This window comes from Hibiscus syriacus, unplaced genomic scaffold (genome assembly GCF_006381635.1).
Source record: "Hibiscus syriacus cultivar Baekdansim isolate YM2019G1 unplaced genomic scaffold, ASM638163v2 tig00111022_pilon, whole genome shotgun sequence".
In the NCBI taxonomy this organism is placed as follows: domain Eukaryota; kingdom Viridiplantae; phylum Streptophyta; class Magnoliopsida; order Malvales; family Malvaceae; genus Hibiscus; species Hibiscus syriacus.
The window spans coordinates 1,614,219-1,627,265 of NW_024062956.1; the positions used below are offsets into that span (position 1 = coordinate 1,614,219).

The following is a 13,047-nucleotide window of genomic DNA, read 5'->3' on the forward strand; positions in this document are numbered from 1 at the left end:
CGGTCGGGATAATGCCATAGACTAAGGACTTATTTAGATTACTAACGAATATAAGTTGTATCTTACATTACAGTCTTATAATATAATTTAGAATCAATTAGGTAATCAGTGAAGTAATTTTTATTTTTATTTTATTATTTTACAGTGATTCTAAGTTTGAGAACATAATGTGTATAATAAATGAAATCATATATTAGTCGATGATGAATGAAAGATACTATATCAGTGGTCAATATCTTTAGATTGCTTTAGCAGCTGATAATTATTGTGAAATGCAACTGTATAACATGGACTGCAATGCCTAAAATATGGGGCAACTACATTACAGAATCTGCACAAGGACTGAAACTGTGTTTTACCAAAGGGTAAATTTTGCCAAGAAAACATATGGAAATGATAGGAGGCATTGGATAAGTTAGAGAATCTCAGTACGTCGGAACTGATGGATCAACCTTGGTAGCATATGCATGTATTCCCCCGGACAGATTAAACGCTTTCCTAAATCCCTGAGCCAGAGAAAACAATGTAATTTCGTCAAGGAGGAATCGGCAAACACGGAACCAAAATAGCACAAGAGAAACCTCAGAAACAACAGTAATGGTAGAAAACTAAATGAAAGATGAACTTGCGGTCAAGGAAAACAGTAACCAAAATGGTCTCAACTTGAAGAGTTCACATCTTAGCATAAGGGAGCAGAGAGCAACTCGATGGTGATTGGAAAAAAATTTCAGTACAATGAAAGCATACTGCAAACCTAAGCTGTTGCTGATGAGGACAATGAAAGCATTCAATGATATATCATAAATTACAGCACAGCACAGCACAGCATAAAAGCGGCTAGCAGATCATTGGTTTATATAAACATGAAGAGTGGACGAATGAGGAGCCGAAAGCGAATGTAAACTCCAAATAAACACATGCAACAACTGTGAAGACAAACAAGTAAAACGGAGAATGTGAAGATAATAAAATTAACCTGAGTCTGTAACCACTTGGCAATCTGTAATGATCGAATGCCATGGTGACACTGCATTATACATTTTAACACAGATTAAAACAGAACTTTGGAGGATACAAAGAGAAACAAGCATAAATGCAAGAGAGTCTATTGGATATTAAATGCTATAAGCTATTTCTAATTAGAAAAAAAGAAAACTTAAGGAGGGGGAACCTCTCCCTTGTTGGGGTAAATATTTTTATCAAGGAAAAACAAGGAAAGGTGAGAATCCCTTACTTTCCCTCTAAATATTCAATTTCTTTATACCCAATTTAGAGTAAACAGAGAAGAAAGGAAAGGTCAACTATTTTCAATTAGAAAATATCTTTTTTACCATTTTATAATTTACTAGAAACATTTTATGGTTTTTTGAGAAAAAGATACAATTGAAACAATGATATTTATAATAATCATTCACTTCTTTTCATTGTTTAACCAAAATGGTTACTAAAACTCCTTTCATTTCCTTTATTATTATTTATCCGAACACAAGGCAAGGAAAAACTTTCAGGTGCAAAAGCTCATGGCTAGCAGATTCCTTCTTAAGTTGCCACAGATTGTTAAAAGGAAGACTTTAATGAGATACTGTAAAAGATATCAATTATTAATCTCCCCAGGGAATATTTGATTAGCTATTATCAGGATTATTTTATGTCTAATCAAATGAATAAAAAAAATCTCCTAGCCTTGCAAAAGGCTATATAATTAACATCTTTCCCAACCAATAGCATGAGAAAAGTCCCCTCCCATCAAGACATGCGAGGACCGGAATAAGGCTTTCCAGTAGGTCATTACCAAAATAACAATAAACCTCCTATTCTTGTTGCAACTGCTCTCACAATCGCAGAGAATGCACTAGAAGACACACATACAAAGAAAGAATTCTCGTCGTGATTGGAGGAAAGTTGCTTTTCTTAATCCACAATAGCCAGAATTACGCTTAAAGTTTCTTTTGCTTTTATTAATTCTTTAACACAACTTATTATCAGATGCCATTCATTTGGTTAGCTAAATGCGAGAAAAAAATGGTTGAATATATTGGCAATTGGCATCGACAAGAAAATACTCACCATGACATATGTATCCTTCATTGGATCAAGTTTGGTAGTTATTTCAGGCCCCCAACTTCCAAACTGGAGTAGAGGAAGAACCTGGAATCCTGGTAAAGATGCTTGAGACCTGCCACGTCAAAAAGATTGGGACATGAATTAAAGAAGCCATCATCCTCTTCAAAAGCAAAAAACAAAGTGCACTGCCTTAGTATGAAATGTTCCAACTATTCAACGCCTCATGGTGATATAATTCGCTAATTGGACTATGGGTAAAACATTGTATTGTTTGATGTTGTAGTGCAACTAAAGGTAAACTTCAGATGGCTAACCTAAAAAACAATTATGATCTATGAAATGCTGTAATAGAATCATGATCATTAAAGAGACTTCAAAAATGATTTCAGTCAAATACTACAATTTTTAAAAGAGAAAATAACCTCAGTGACCAAAAATACCTTATAATATACGATTTTAACCAACTTTTTTTGGATTTGCCAAAATGACCAACTAAATCGCAATGCGATCGATAATTCGCAACGCGATCTCCGGTATCGCAAATCAGTTTCCAGATTCGCAATACGATTTTGGACTATCGCAATACGAACTTGGACTATCGCAATGCGAACTTGGACTATCGCAATGCGAATATGTAAATCGCAATGCGATAGTCGACTATCGCAATGCGAACTTCGACTATCGCAATGCGATTTACATATTCGCATTGCGATAGTCGAAGTTGCATTGCGATAGTCAAAAATCGCATTGCGATAGTCTAAAATCGCAACGACTGGTGGTATTGCATTTGTTTCTTAAGAATTTTCTCTAAAAAGATAGTATTCGCGCGGACGTGTCGCAGACACGTATTACCCCGACCCCGACCCGAGACGAGACGGACGGCGGCGACGCGCGAGAGTCCCCCTTGTTCTCTATCACTCAACAAGGAAGTGGGAAAGCCAAGCCTTAAATACCATTCCCAATAGTGTTTCCAATACTATGTGGGATTGAGCATTACCAACACTTGTTCCCAATACTATGTCGGATTGAGCCTTAAATAGTGATATTATTTTTGAATGTTTTTCTTAAAATTGCAATAATCGCGATTGATTGTAGATTGATATTTAATTATGACATATTTAATCGTATAATACTAATGCAATTGGTTGCTGATTCAGTTGTTTTAAGGTGCATGATTATTAATTATTTCCTGAATAATCACATTGTATTGGAAACAAGTGTTGGTAATGCTCAATCCCACATAGTATTGGAAACACTATTGTGAATGGTATTTAAGGTTTGGCTTTCCCACTTCCTTGTTGAGTGATAGAGAACAAGGGGGACTCTCGCACGCCGCCGCCGCTGCCGTCCGTCTCGTCTCGTCGTGGTCGTGGTAATACGTGTATTCGACACATCCGCGCGAATACTATATTTTTAGAGAAAATTCTTAAGAAACAAATACAATACCACCAGTCGTTGCGATTTTGGACTATCGCAATGCGATAGTCAACTATCGCAATGCGAATATGTAAATCGCAATGCAATAGTCGAAGTTCGCATTGCGATAGTCCAAGTTCGCATTGCGATAGTCGACTATCGCATTGCGATTTACATATTCGCATTGCGATAATCCAAGTTCGCATTGCGATAGTCCAAAATCGCATTGCGAATCTGGAAACTGGTTTGCGATACCGGAGATCGCGTTGCGAATACGATTTAGTTGGTCATTTTGACAAATCCAAAAAAAAGTTGGTTAAAATTGTATATTATAAGGTATTTTTGGTCACTGAGGTTATTTTCTCTTTTTAAAATGTTCAAGAAATTCCACTTTTCTTGCAACCTGTTTCATGACCTAATGCTTAAAAGCTTCAAGGAAATGTTTAATCAATTAAGAGTTGAAATTCTTTTTTACCATATCACCTACACCAAGAATATAGAGTTTTTTTTAAGCATTTAGAGTTGCTATACTAAAATTGCTATAACTTTTATAACTAGAGGAAAAAGTTGATCAAGTAACTTTGTTGTCGATCTTATTCATCATTTAAAAAAGTATATTTAGAAAATCTAAAAAAAAATATCTTGTTTTTTCAATTATGTAAAGACAAAATAAATCATGCAAGCATACACTTCTTCAGGTTCCCGGACATCTATCAACTGAGCCTCTTCAATGAAACTAGGGTCCTGCATTTTTGCTTGGAACTCCTCTGGTTGAATGTCTTTAAGCAATGACTCTTCCCTGAAGCAAGCTAAACGGGAGTTAGAACCTACTTAGCTTCTTCAAGCACAGGTTTCAATGGTGTAAGTGTTCGTTGATAATCTTAGCAGGAGAGTGAGTCGTAGTGATTTATGGGCTCGTTTTAGTCATATTGGTAAGGTTATTAAAGGTGTTCATTCCGTTTATCAATAATAGACCGAAGTATAAGGCAAGCACGTTTGCTTTCGTCCATTTTGCAAGTAAGGAGGATCTGTGTAATGCAGTGGATAAGATGAACAACGTACTGATTGATGGGAGGAGGATTTTAGTGGCTGTAGCCAAATATGAGAAAATATCTGGGTCGAAGAGACAGAAAGATGGGAGGGTTGATGGAGTTAATAGTGCTGGTATCAGTGGGGGAATGGGTAGAAGTTTGCCTCCTCAAGCTGACAGGGTGAGGAGGATGGAGATGCTGGATAAGTTTCATGATGGGAGGTCCTACAAGGAGGCGGTGGTGGGGGTGCATAAAGAGTCAGAGGGTGTGCAAGAGGGTATTCATTTTAATTCGAAGGAGCTGAATAATTCTAAGGATGTTGCCATCCCAGTGGAGGATAGGGTCTGGCTTAGATCGTCTCTTACTGGTATCTTCAAAGATTTTTGAACTTCATGTTGTGCAGAAAGCGTTAAGGAACGAGGGCATCAACGTAAAGATTGTTAGGTGGGGTTTTTCTAAGAATGCGTGCCTGGTTGTGTTCCAGTCGGTGGAAGAGAAGAAGTTAGCAATGGAAGGAAATGGGAAGCTTTGTCCTTCTGGTTTGAAAGGTTGGAGCCGGTATTGGATGAGGAAAGCATTCCCCGAGCTTTTTGTACGATATCCATGATAGGAGTTCCTTTAAATTGCTGGTCGGTTCGTTCTTCACTAGGGTGGTATCCAGGTGGGGCAAGTTAGTGAAGATTAAAGATGAAACTGCTCAGAGAGTGGACTGCAGAGTTGCACAGATGCTTCTTAGGGTAGTCAGCCCTTTTGACATCCCTGATCATACTTCAGTTATTACGAATGGAAGGAAATTTCTGATAAAAATTAAGGTGGATGGGGGGGATGATTTCTTTCCTGACTTCTCAGATCTGGCTGAAGAGGTTGTTCTAGAGGATCCTTCGGTGGAGAACTCCTCCGGATGGAGCACAGAGGATGGGCAGGCACAGCATGGAGGTCACGTGGGATGTCAGGAAATGTCAGAAATCCATAATAGGGTGCTAGAGTGGGTTGCAGACTCACAACGTGGTATTGTCACAGATTCCGAGAGAGTTGACTTCTCTCCCAATGAAAAGTCGGAAGATCTTTTTGAAAGTAAGGAAAGCGGGAAAAGTATGGGGGGGGATCTTTTTAAGCTTGATAATGTTGACCGGGAGAGTGGGCCTAACTCAGGCCTTGGAGGGCTTCAGTTGGCTGGTCTGGAGCAAGAATACTGCCCAAACTCTATGGGCCATAGTCCTTTTTCATCAGATACAGTTAAGGACCTAGTAGGGGCTGAAGCTGGAGGAGGGGCTCCGGTTGGTTTAAAGTTGATAAGTTTAAGAGATGGTTCACAAACCTGCTCTGCAAGTTCGTTATCCATGAAGACTGCTCCGGTTGGAAGGAAATTCATCAGAAGTCAATAAAAACTTATAGCAGGTCGAAGTCTAGAAAGATCTGGAATCAGGTTGTGAAAACTTGTAATAATGTGCAGGATTGTAAGGAAAAGTCACGAGGGGTGTTCAATGGTGGGACAGGAAGAGATTTAAGTTCTAGAGGTTGTCTTTCTGATGTTCCCGAGGCTGCTGGTTTTCGATAAAGGAATTGGACATTCTTGGGTGAGCAGACCATACAGGAGAATTAAAAGGTCTCTATTTAGGGAAGCTGTTGATCATGCTAGTGTTGATACTGTTTCCTCATCAGCCTTTCCTTTGCTGGTTGAGGAAGCAATTGCTACATGGGAAATTAGTAAGATGCTGGGGATATCTTTCAAGGAGGGGAAGGAAGCTTTTATACAAAAGATTGTTGAATTGGAGAAAGGGTTGTGTGGGGCTATTTGACCTTGAGATTTGTATGTGGGAGTTCTGGGTTCTTTTTGTTTGAGTATCATGACTAAGCTAAGTATCTTGTCTTGGAACGTTAGGGGTCTGGGTAAAAAAGAGAAACATAGAGTTGTGCAAAAACTTGTTTATGAGAAGAAACCGTCGTTTCTTTTTCTTCAAGAAACAAAACTTGAAAAATTACCAATGTCTTTTTTAAGGAGGAGTGGTTTGAATGGGTTGCAGGGGTTCGTTGAGTCTCCAGCAATAGGTTCATCTGGAGGTATGTTAAGTTGTTGGGATGATAATTTTTTGAGATTGACGATCAGTTTATTCATAGGAGGTTTATTGCTGTTTTTGGAAAGATCAAGTCTAATCACCTTAGGTGTGGCTTCATTAACGTTTATGGCCCGTCTGTGGAGGAAGAGAAGGTTGCTTTTTTTGATGAACTGGGACTGTTTTTAAACGGGTTCAGTATTCCTTTGTGTGTGGGAGGGGATTTCAATGCTTATTTGAATGAAGAGGAGAAGTTAGGCAGAGGTCATAACAGGAATTCACTGGAAATTTTTAATCATTTTATTCAGCAAACGGGACTTATTGATCTGCCTCTTGTTGGGGGGAATTTCACATGGAGCAGTTATCGGGACTTGCCGACGGTTGTAAGACTAGATAGGTTTCTGGTGAACTGTAATTTCTCAGCAGAATTTCCGGTATCAACCAGTTTCTTTTGCCTAAATCTATCTCCGATCATAATGCAATTTTCCTGGAGAGGGGGGCAGATAATTGGGGGAAGAGACCATTTAGGCTGTTCAATTATCTACTGTCTGAGGATGGTTTTGAGAAGATGGTTGTTGAGTCTGTTAAGCTGTTCAAAGAAGAAAATTCAAGAGCTGGAATTTTGAGTATGCTTAGGAATACAAAGTCTGCCATTAAGTGCTGGTCTGGAGATAGAAATCAATTTCCTAAGAAGGACATCTCTATGTTAGAGGACAAATTCATCAGATTGAAAAGGGGATGCAACATCATCCTCCTTCCAATGATGTTGTCATTTCGACAGAGTTGAGGCTTTTGAGAAATGAACTTTGGAGACTTCTTAGAATCGAAGAGCAGATTTGGGAACAAAAGTCTAGAGAGAAGTGGGTCAAGGGGGTGACCGAAATTCAAAGTTTTTTCACACTTGCGCTTCCATTAGGAGGAGGTTGAACTCTATGTATGCTTTAAATGTTGATGGTGTTATCACCAAAGATCCAGGTCTTATCAAGTCTAGGGTCAGGGAGCATTTCTTTAAAGCGTTTAATTGTTGCTCAACAATGGAAGTGGAGGGTATTAACTTAGAGTTCGCAAATATTTCCCTGCAACAGAACCTATTGCTAGAGAAGGACTTTACGGAAGATGAGATTTGGGGGACCATTAATTCTTGTGATAGTAATAAAGCCCCTGGGCCAGATGGGTTGAACATGGGTTTCTTTAAGACCTTCTGGCTTAGCTTGAAAGGTGATATATTGAAATTCTTCCACAACTTCTATTTGGGTAAGGAATGGGAGCATGGTATTAACCATTCCTTCTTAACTCTCATACCGAAAGGTTCTAATGTTGGGAGTTTAGATGATTTCAGACCTATCTCCCTTGTAGGTGGGATGTATAAGATCCTATCTAGTGCCTCGCGAGAAGATTGAGATGTTGCATCAATGATATAATCAGTGAGTCTCAATTTGCTTTCATTCCTGGGAGACAAATTTGGATTGCTCTTTTATTGCTAATGAAGGAATTGATTTATGGAGGAAGCGAGGGTTGAAGGGTTGTGTATTTAAGGTAGACTTTAAAAGGCTTATGATTCGGTAGATTGGGACATTTTATTTAAGTTATGGCGAAGATGGGGTTCGGTTCTAAATGGTGTAGTGGATCCGGATGTGTGTGTCAACTGCTTCGGTGTCAGTTTTAGTTAATGGGGTCCCTACTGATGAATTTCCTATGGCTAGAGGCCTCCGGCAGGGTTGTTCCCTGTCCCCTCTGTTGTTTAACCTTGTTGGAGAACTGCTTAACCTGATGCTTCGTAAAGCAGTATCTTCGGGCCTTTTCAGTGGTCTGGTGGTTGGTAAAGACGAGACCTCAGTCAACTTATCTCATCTGCAATTTGCAGATGACCTAATCATTTTCTGTAGTGCTTCGAAGACCCAGATTGTTAATGTTAAGAGGATCCTTCGGGTGTTCGAAATTATGACTGGTCTGGAACTTAATCTGTCTAAGAGCAGATTATTTGGGATTAACATTAATGAGGAAGAGCTTCTTCAGTGGGCTAATGCTATTGGATGTCCTGTAGGACATTTTCCTGCAGAATATTTAGGGCTGCCTCTTGGTGCTAAGAGAAACTCTATGATGTTGTGGGATCCGGTAGTTCAAAAGTTTCATTCAAAGCTAGCCGGATGGAAGGCGAAGACTCTATCAATGGCAGGGAGGTTGGTATTACTGAAGGCAGTTTTGGGTTCCCTTCCTATATTTCATGTCCCTTTTCAAGATGCCTGTTTCGGTGAGTGTTAAGCTGAATTCCATCATGGCCAGATTCTTATGGGGAGGAGGAGTGGCGGCTAGGAAAATCCATTGGGTCAATTGGACAAAAGTTTGCTCCGATAAAAGTGTTGGAGGTCTTGGTGCTATGAATATAAGTCTGATGAATAGAGCTCTCTTAGGGAGATGGTCTTGGAGGTTTGCTAACGATAAAGACTCAGTGTGGAAGAAGGTTATTTGTTGTAAATATAATTTGGATCCCAGTTTACTGCTGTTTAACGAGAAACTTCCTACACATGCTTCTGGATTTGGAAATCGGTGGTCCTCAACCATTTCAAAATGATCAGTTTGGAGCAAAGTTTCGTAGCAACTTTAAAGTCAGAGTGGGTGATGGAGGGAGCATTAGATTTTGGTGGGATAGGTGGGCACATGACTCCCCACTTAAAGTGATTTTTCCGAGGTTGTATGTGCTGTCTATAAATAAGAATGGGAAGCTTTATGAGTTTGGGGAATTCGATCTTCAGTTTGGTCTTGGCATGTTAATTTGAGAAGGAATTTGAGTGAATGGGAATTGGTTCAGTACTCTGACTTAATGACCCTAATCCACAATATACCTCTTTCTCAGGAGTTATCGGATGGGTTGGTCTGGTTTGGCAATGGGGAAGGTGTCTATACTGTTAGTTCGAGTGTTAAGTCATGCAGGCCTGTTGGTATAACAGACCCCTTTTGGAAGAAGTATGTTTGGAGGGGAACGGTGCCTCCTAGAGTGGAGGTCTTCTTGTGGCAGGTCGTGCACCAAAGATTGCCAGTTAAAGTTGAGCTAAAGAGGATAGGAGTTTCAACTATTGAGGATGTTGCTTGCCCCTTTTGCGGAGAGGCGGATGAAACCTCAGCACATTTATTCTTTTCTTGCTCGGTGGTGTGGTCCTTATGGAATAAATTTTTGTTTTCTGGGGAGTTTCCTCAGTTTTTCAAGACAATGCTCACAGCTTTATGGTCGCTTGGGATGAATTGGTACCTAATTCGAAAATTTGGTCCTTCATTCCGGGGGTGGTTTTATGGACAATGTGGAAGGGTAGGAATGCAATTGTGTTCGAGGGGGGGAAGGTAGATCAGATTGATTTATTCTTTTTGGCAAGGTGTAGACTGGCGGCTTGGTTCTTAGCTTACTACAAGGCTGTATCTATCCCTAAGGACTCTCTTATTTGTGACCCTTCACTTGGGGATTGCTGCTCCTTATTAAGCTCTCCTATTATCAAAACTGTGTCCTGGTCTAAACCTCCAGAAGGATTTATTAAGATGAATGGATGCGGCTGTGACTGAAGATTGGAGGAAGAGTGGTGTTGGGGGCATTCTTAGAGATCATGATGGTTCGGTGGTGGGCTCTTTTCAAGAGGCTGCTGGTCCAGGTCCACCTGTTTTGTTAGAACTCAAGGCAATTATGAAAGGGTTATCTTTCTTTGACTCGATCCAGCAGCGGTTTAAGGAAAGGTTAATTGTTGAATCAGACAGTAAATTAGCAGTGGATTGGGTCAAGAACATCGACCGTTGTCCCTATGTTTACTTAGACATTGTGACAGCTATTGTTGGCAAGGTTAATGGACTGAATAGTAGTATTAGATGGGTTGCTAGGTCTGCCAATGTTGAGGCTGACAGTTTAGCTAAGGCTGGTATTGGATAGATCTCTGGGTTTTTAGTTGGGTTTCTATTAGGTTTTGGGTTGCTTATTTGAATTATAGATTGTATGGTTGTTTTAACTCTTTGTAACTTGTGGTTATCAATGAATTAATGAGGCACTCTTTTCCTCCTTCCGCTGATTAAGGAGCACCTTGTGATCCGTTAATCATGAAGGGGGTTTTTAAAGAGGCCTACCTTTCCTATCAAAAAAGATAGAACTTGTAACAAGTGCCATCCAAAATTAGTTTTGCATTTCACAACTTTGTTTAAAGGTGCACTAAAAGCAGCTTCCTCAAATTCTGGCACCTACTATGTTTACCATGAAAAAGAAAGATCCAAGAAACATTTGCAATTAAATTGTCAATCTTTCTCTTCTTGTCTACATTGTAGATAACATAAAAGAAAATAAACATATTTCATAAAACTAATAAATATATTCCAAAAAGAAAAAAGAATTAAATCCTACATGCCTTAACTTTTCAATGAGGATATTGATTAAACTTAAACAAAATCAGTATAACAAAAAGGGATAAAATGCATAGAACGCCAGCAAAGTATAATGAGGGTGAAATCTAAAAATAACCACGAATATTGTAAGGAAGATTTCTTGGTTTGTAGGTGATGCTTTCACATGCATAAGAAACATCTGATGCACGTGCGATATCTAGCATATGGACCGTTAAATATGCCCTCACAAGAATAACACTTCAGGATCTAAAGGAACTTGGAAGCTTATGGAAACTGCAAGCAAATGGCAAAGCCCAAGAAGTACCATAAATGGGAGATATTGCGTAAAAATTTATATCAACACGTCATATTTTAGAACTCAAATAATAATTCATTTTCCCACAAATGCACAAATAGTCAATTATCAGAATGGTTAACTCCCAAGTTTTTCTAAATTTTAAACTCAATATTGGATAACTTTTTGAATTGGTAAAATCAACTTTATGGCACCATTTTGAAATACATGAGCATAAAAGTTTGATAAAATCTTCAAATTCAAGCACTATGTCATAACTCATATAATTCAAAAATCCAAACTCCCAATAGAACATTGAAAGTTGCTACCACAAATTTAATACCAACTAGCTAAGATTGTCTCTTGCACAGGTTCGAACCCTCAAAACAGCCATCTGTTGAAAACAGGGAGAAAGGGTATGTGCATCAAGACCTTGCTTATAGTGGGAGCATTGTGCACTGGGTACAAAAAAAAAATTAGCATTAAACTTTTCTAAAATTTTCCACAAATTTGGAGCCTTGGAGGTTTGTTCCTCCATATCCATGCTTAAAGACACTTCAAGAAAAAGAAAGAGTTGAAACAAAATAGAAGATTCTTAGTATATTTTTAACTCTTCAAAGGATAAATGCATATAAAAAAGAAGGGAAAAGAAGTAGAATCAGCCTACCATTTGCCCCTTTCTTACCCATCCAAGCATTCCTCCCTCTTGCTTGGACGGACATAGTGAGTATTCCACAGCAAGATCACCTAAATCCTCCCCTTCAGCAAACAAATAACAAAAAAAAAAACCAAAGTTAAATTACTTGTGACAGTTAAACATAACACAAGCAACATCAAAATTGATTTTAATCTATGCTCTATTTTGTTGTTGCCTTAAGCATTTAATTTCCTCTTCCTAGAAAGATGCTACAAAGTAAATGTTATAAAGTTGAATAAAAATGACCATTTGACCAAATACAAGACCAGTTCCAATACAATTATCTTATAAAAAGAAAAATCATCTATTGATTTGAATTTATGTAAAAGAAAACCAATTCCTTAAATTTTAAATTTGCATTCTAAGGGATTCAAATGGCCGCCGAAATAGTGATGTGAAGCCAAATCACACCAATAGCAGTGGATCGCGGCTGCAATTTAACAGGTAGCAGCCGCTATTCTAATTTTTTTTTAAAGCAGCTCATTTTTTTAAAAAAATCAACTCCTTTTAAACACATCGCAACCCAAAACTTCGCCACAGCCATAATTTGAATCCCTGTACTATGTTACACTAACAAAACCATAGCACCTTCTTGAGGTAGTAATCAACAAGTCACCAAAATGTGATATTTTAAAAATAACTTTCTCTAAAATCAAATATTCAGCTAATTAAAGTTTGAAAAGAAAAAACCTCCTGCTATTCTCTGTTGAAGCTCCACCAAGAGGTTCTGGTCGTCTTCTTTTAGAAGCAAGTGCTGTACCAATATTTCTCTGCTATCTCCAAAGCTACTCTCGGAGTTAAATGAAGCTAAGAAAGAAAACAATTAGAGCAAAAAGGGGGGGAACGAAAATATGGTTTTAGCCAACCTGATAGTCTGGGTTGTGTATGACCCACCATGGGAGAGACCTGCCTGAGATTAAGAGTTGAAGGATACGGGCGGGAAGGAGCGATGGGTCTGGAGAAGAAAGAGTGGAAAGCAGAAAAAGTGGAGAGTTTGTGGAGAGAATAATAAGGAAAGACGAGTTGGTGAGGATTGGAACCAAAGATTTCCTAAGAGCAACGAAAGTTGTGGGCGATGCTATCGGAGGAAAATGAGCTGCCCTTAACATTTTTCACTCACTGTTACGTGATTCGCTT

At 38.8% G+C, this 13,047-nt stretch overlaps 1 pseudogene; it reads right to left on the reverse strand.

The window, feature by feature from the left end:
* Positions 1 to 344: 344 nt before the first annotated feature.
* LOC120150324 lies at positions 345 to 13,047 on the reverse strand (annotated as a pseudogene).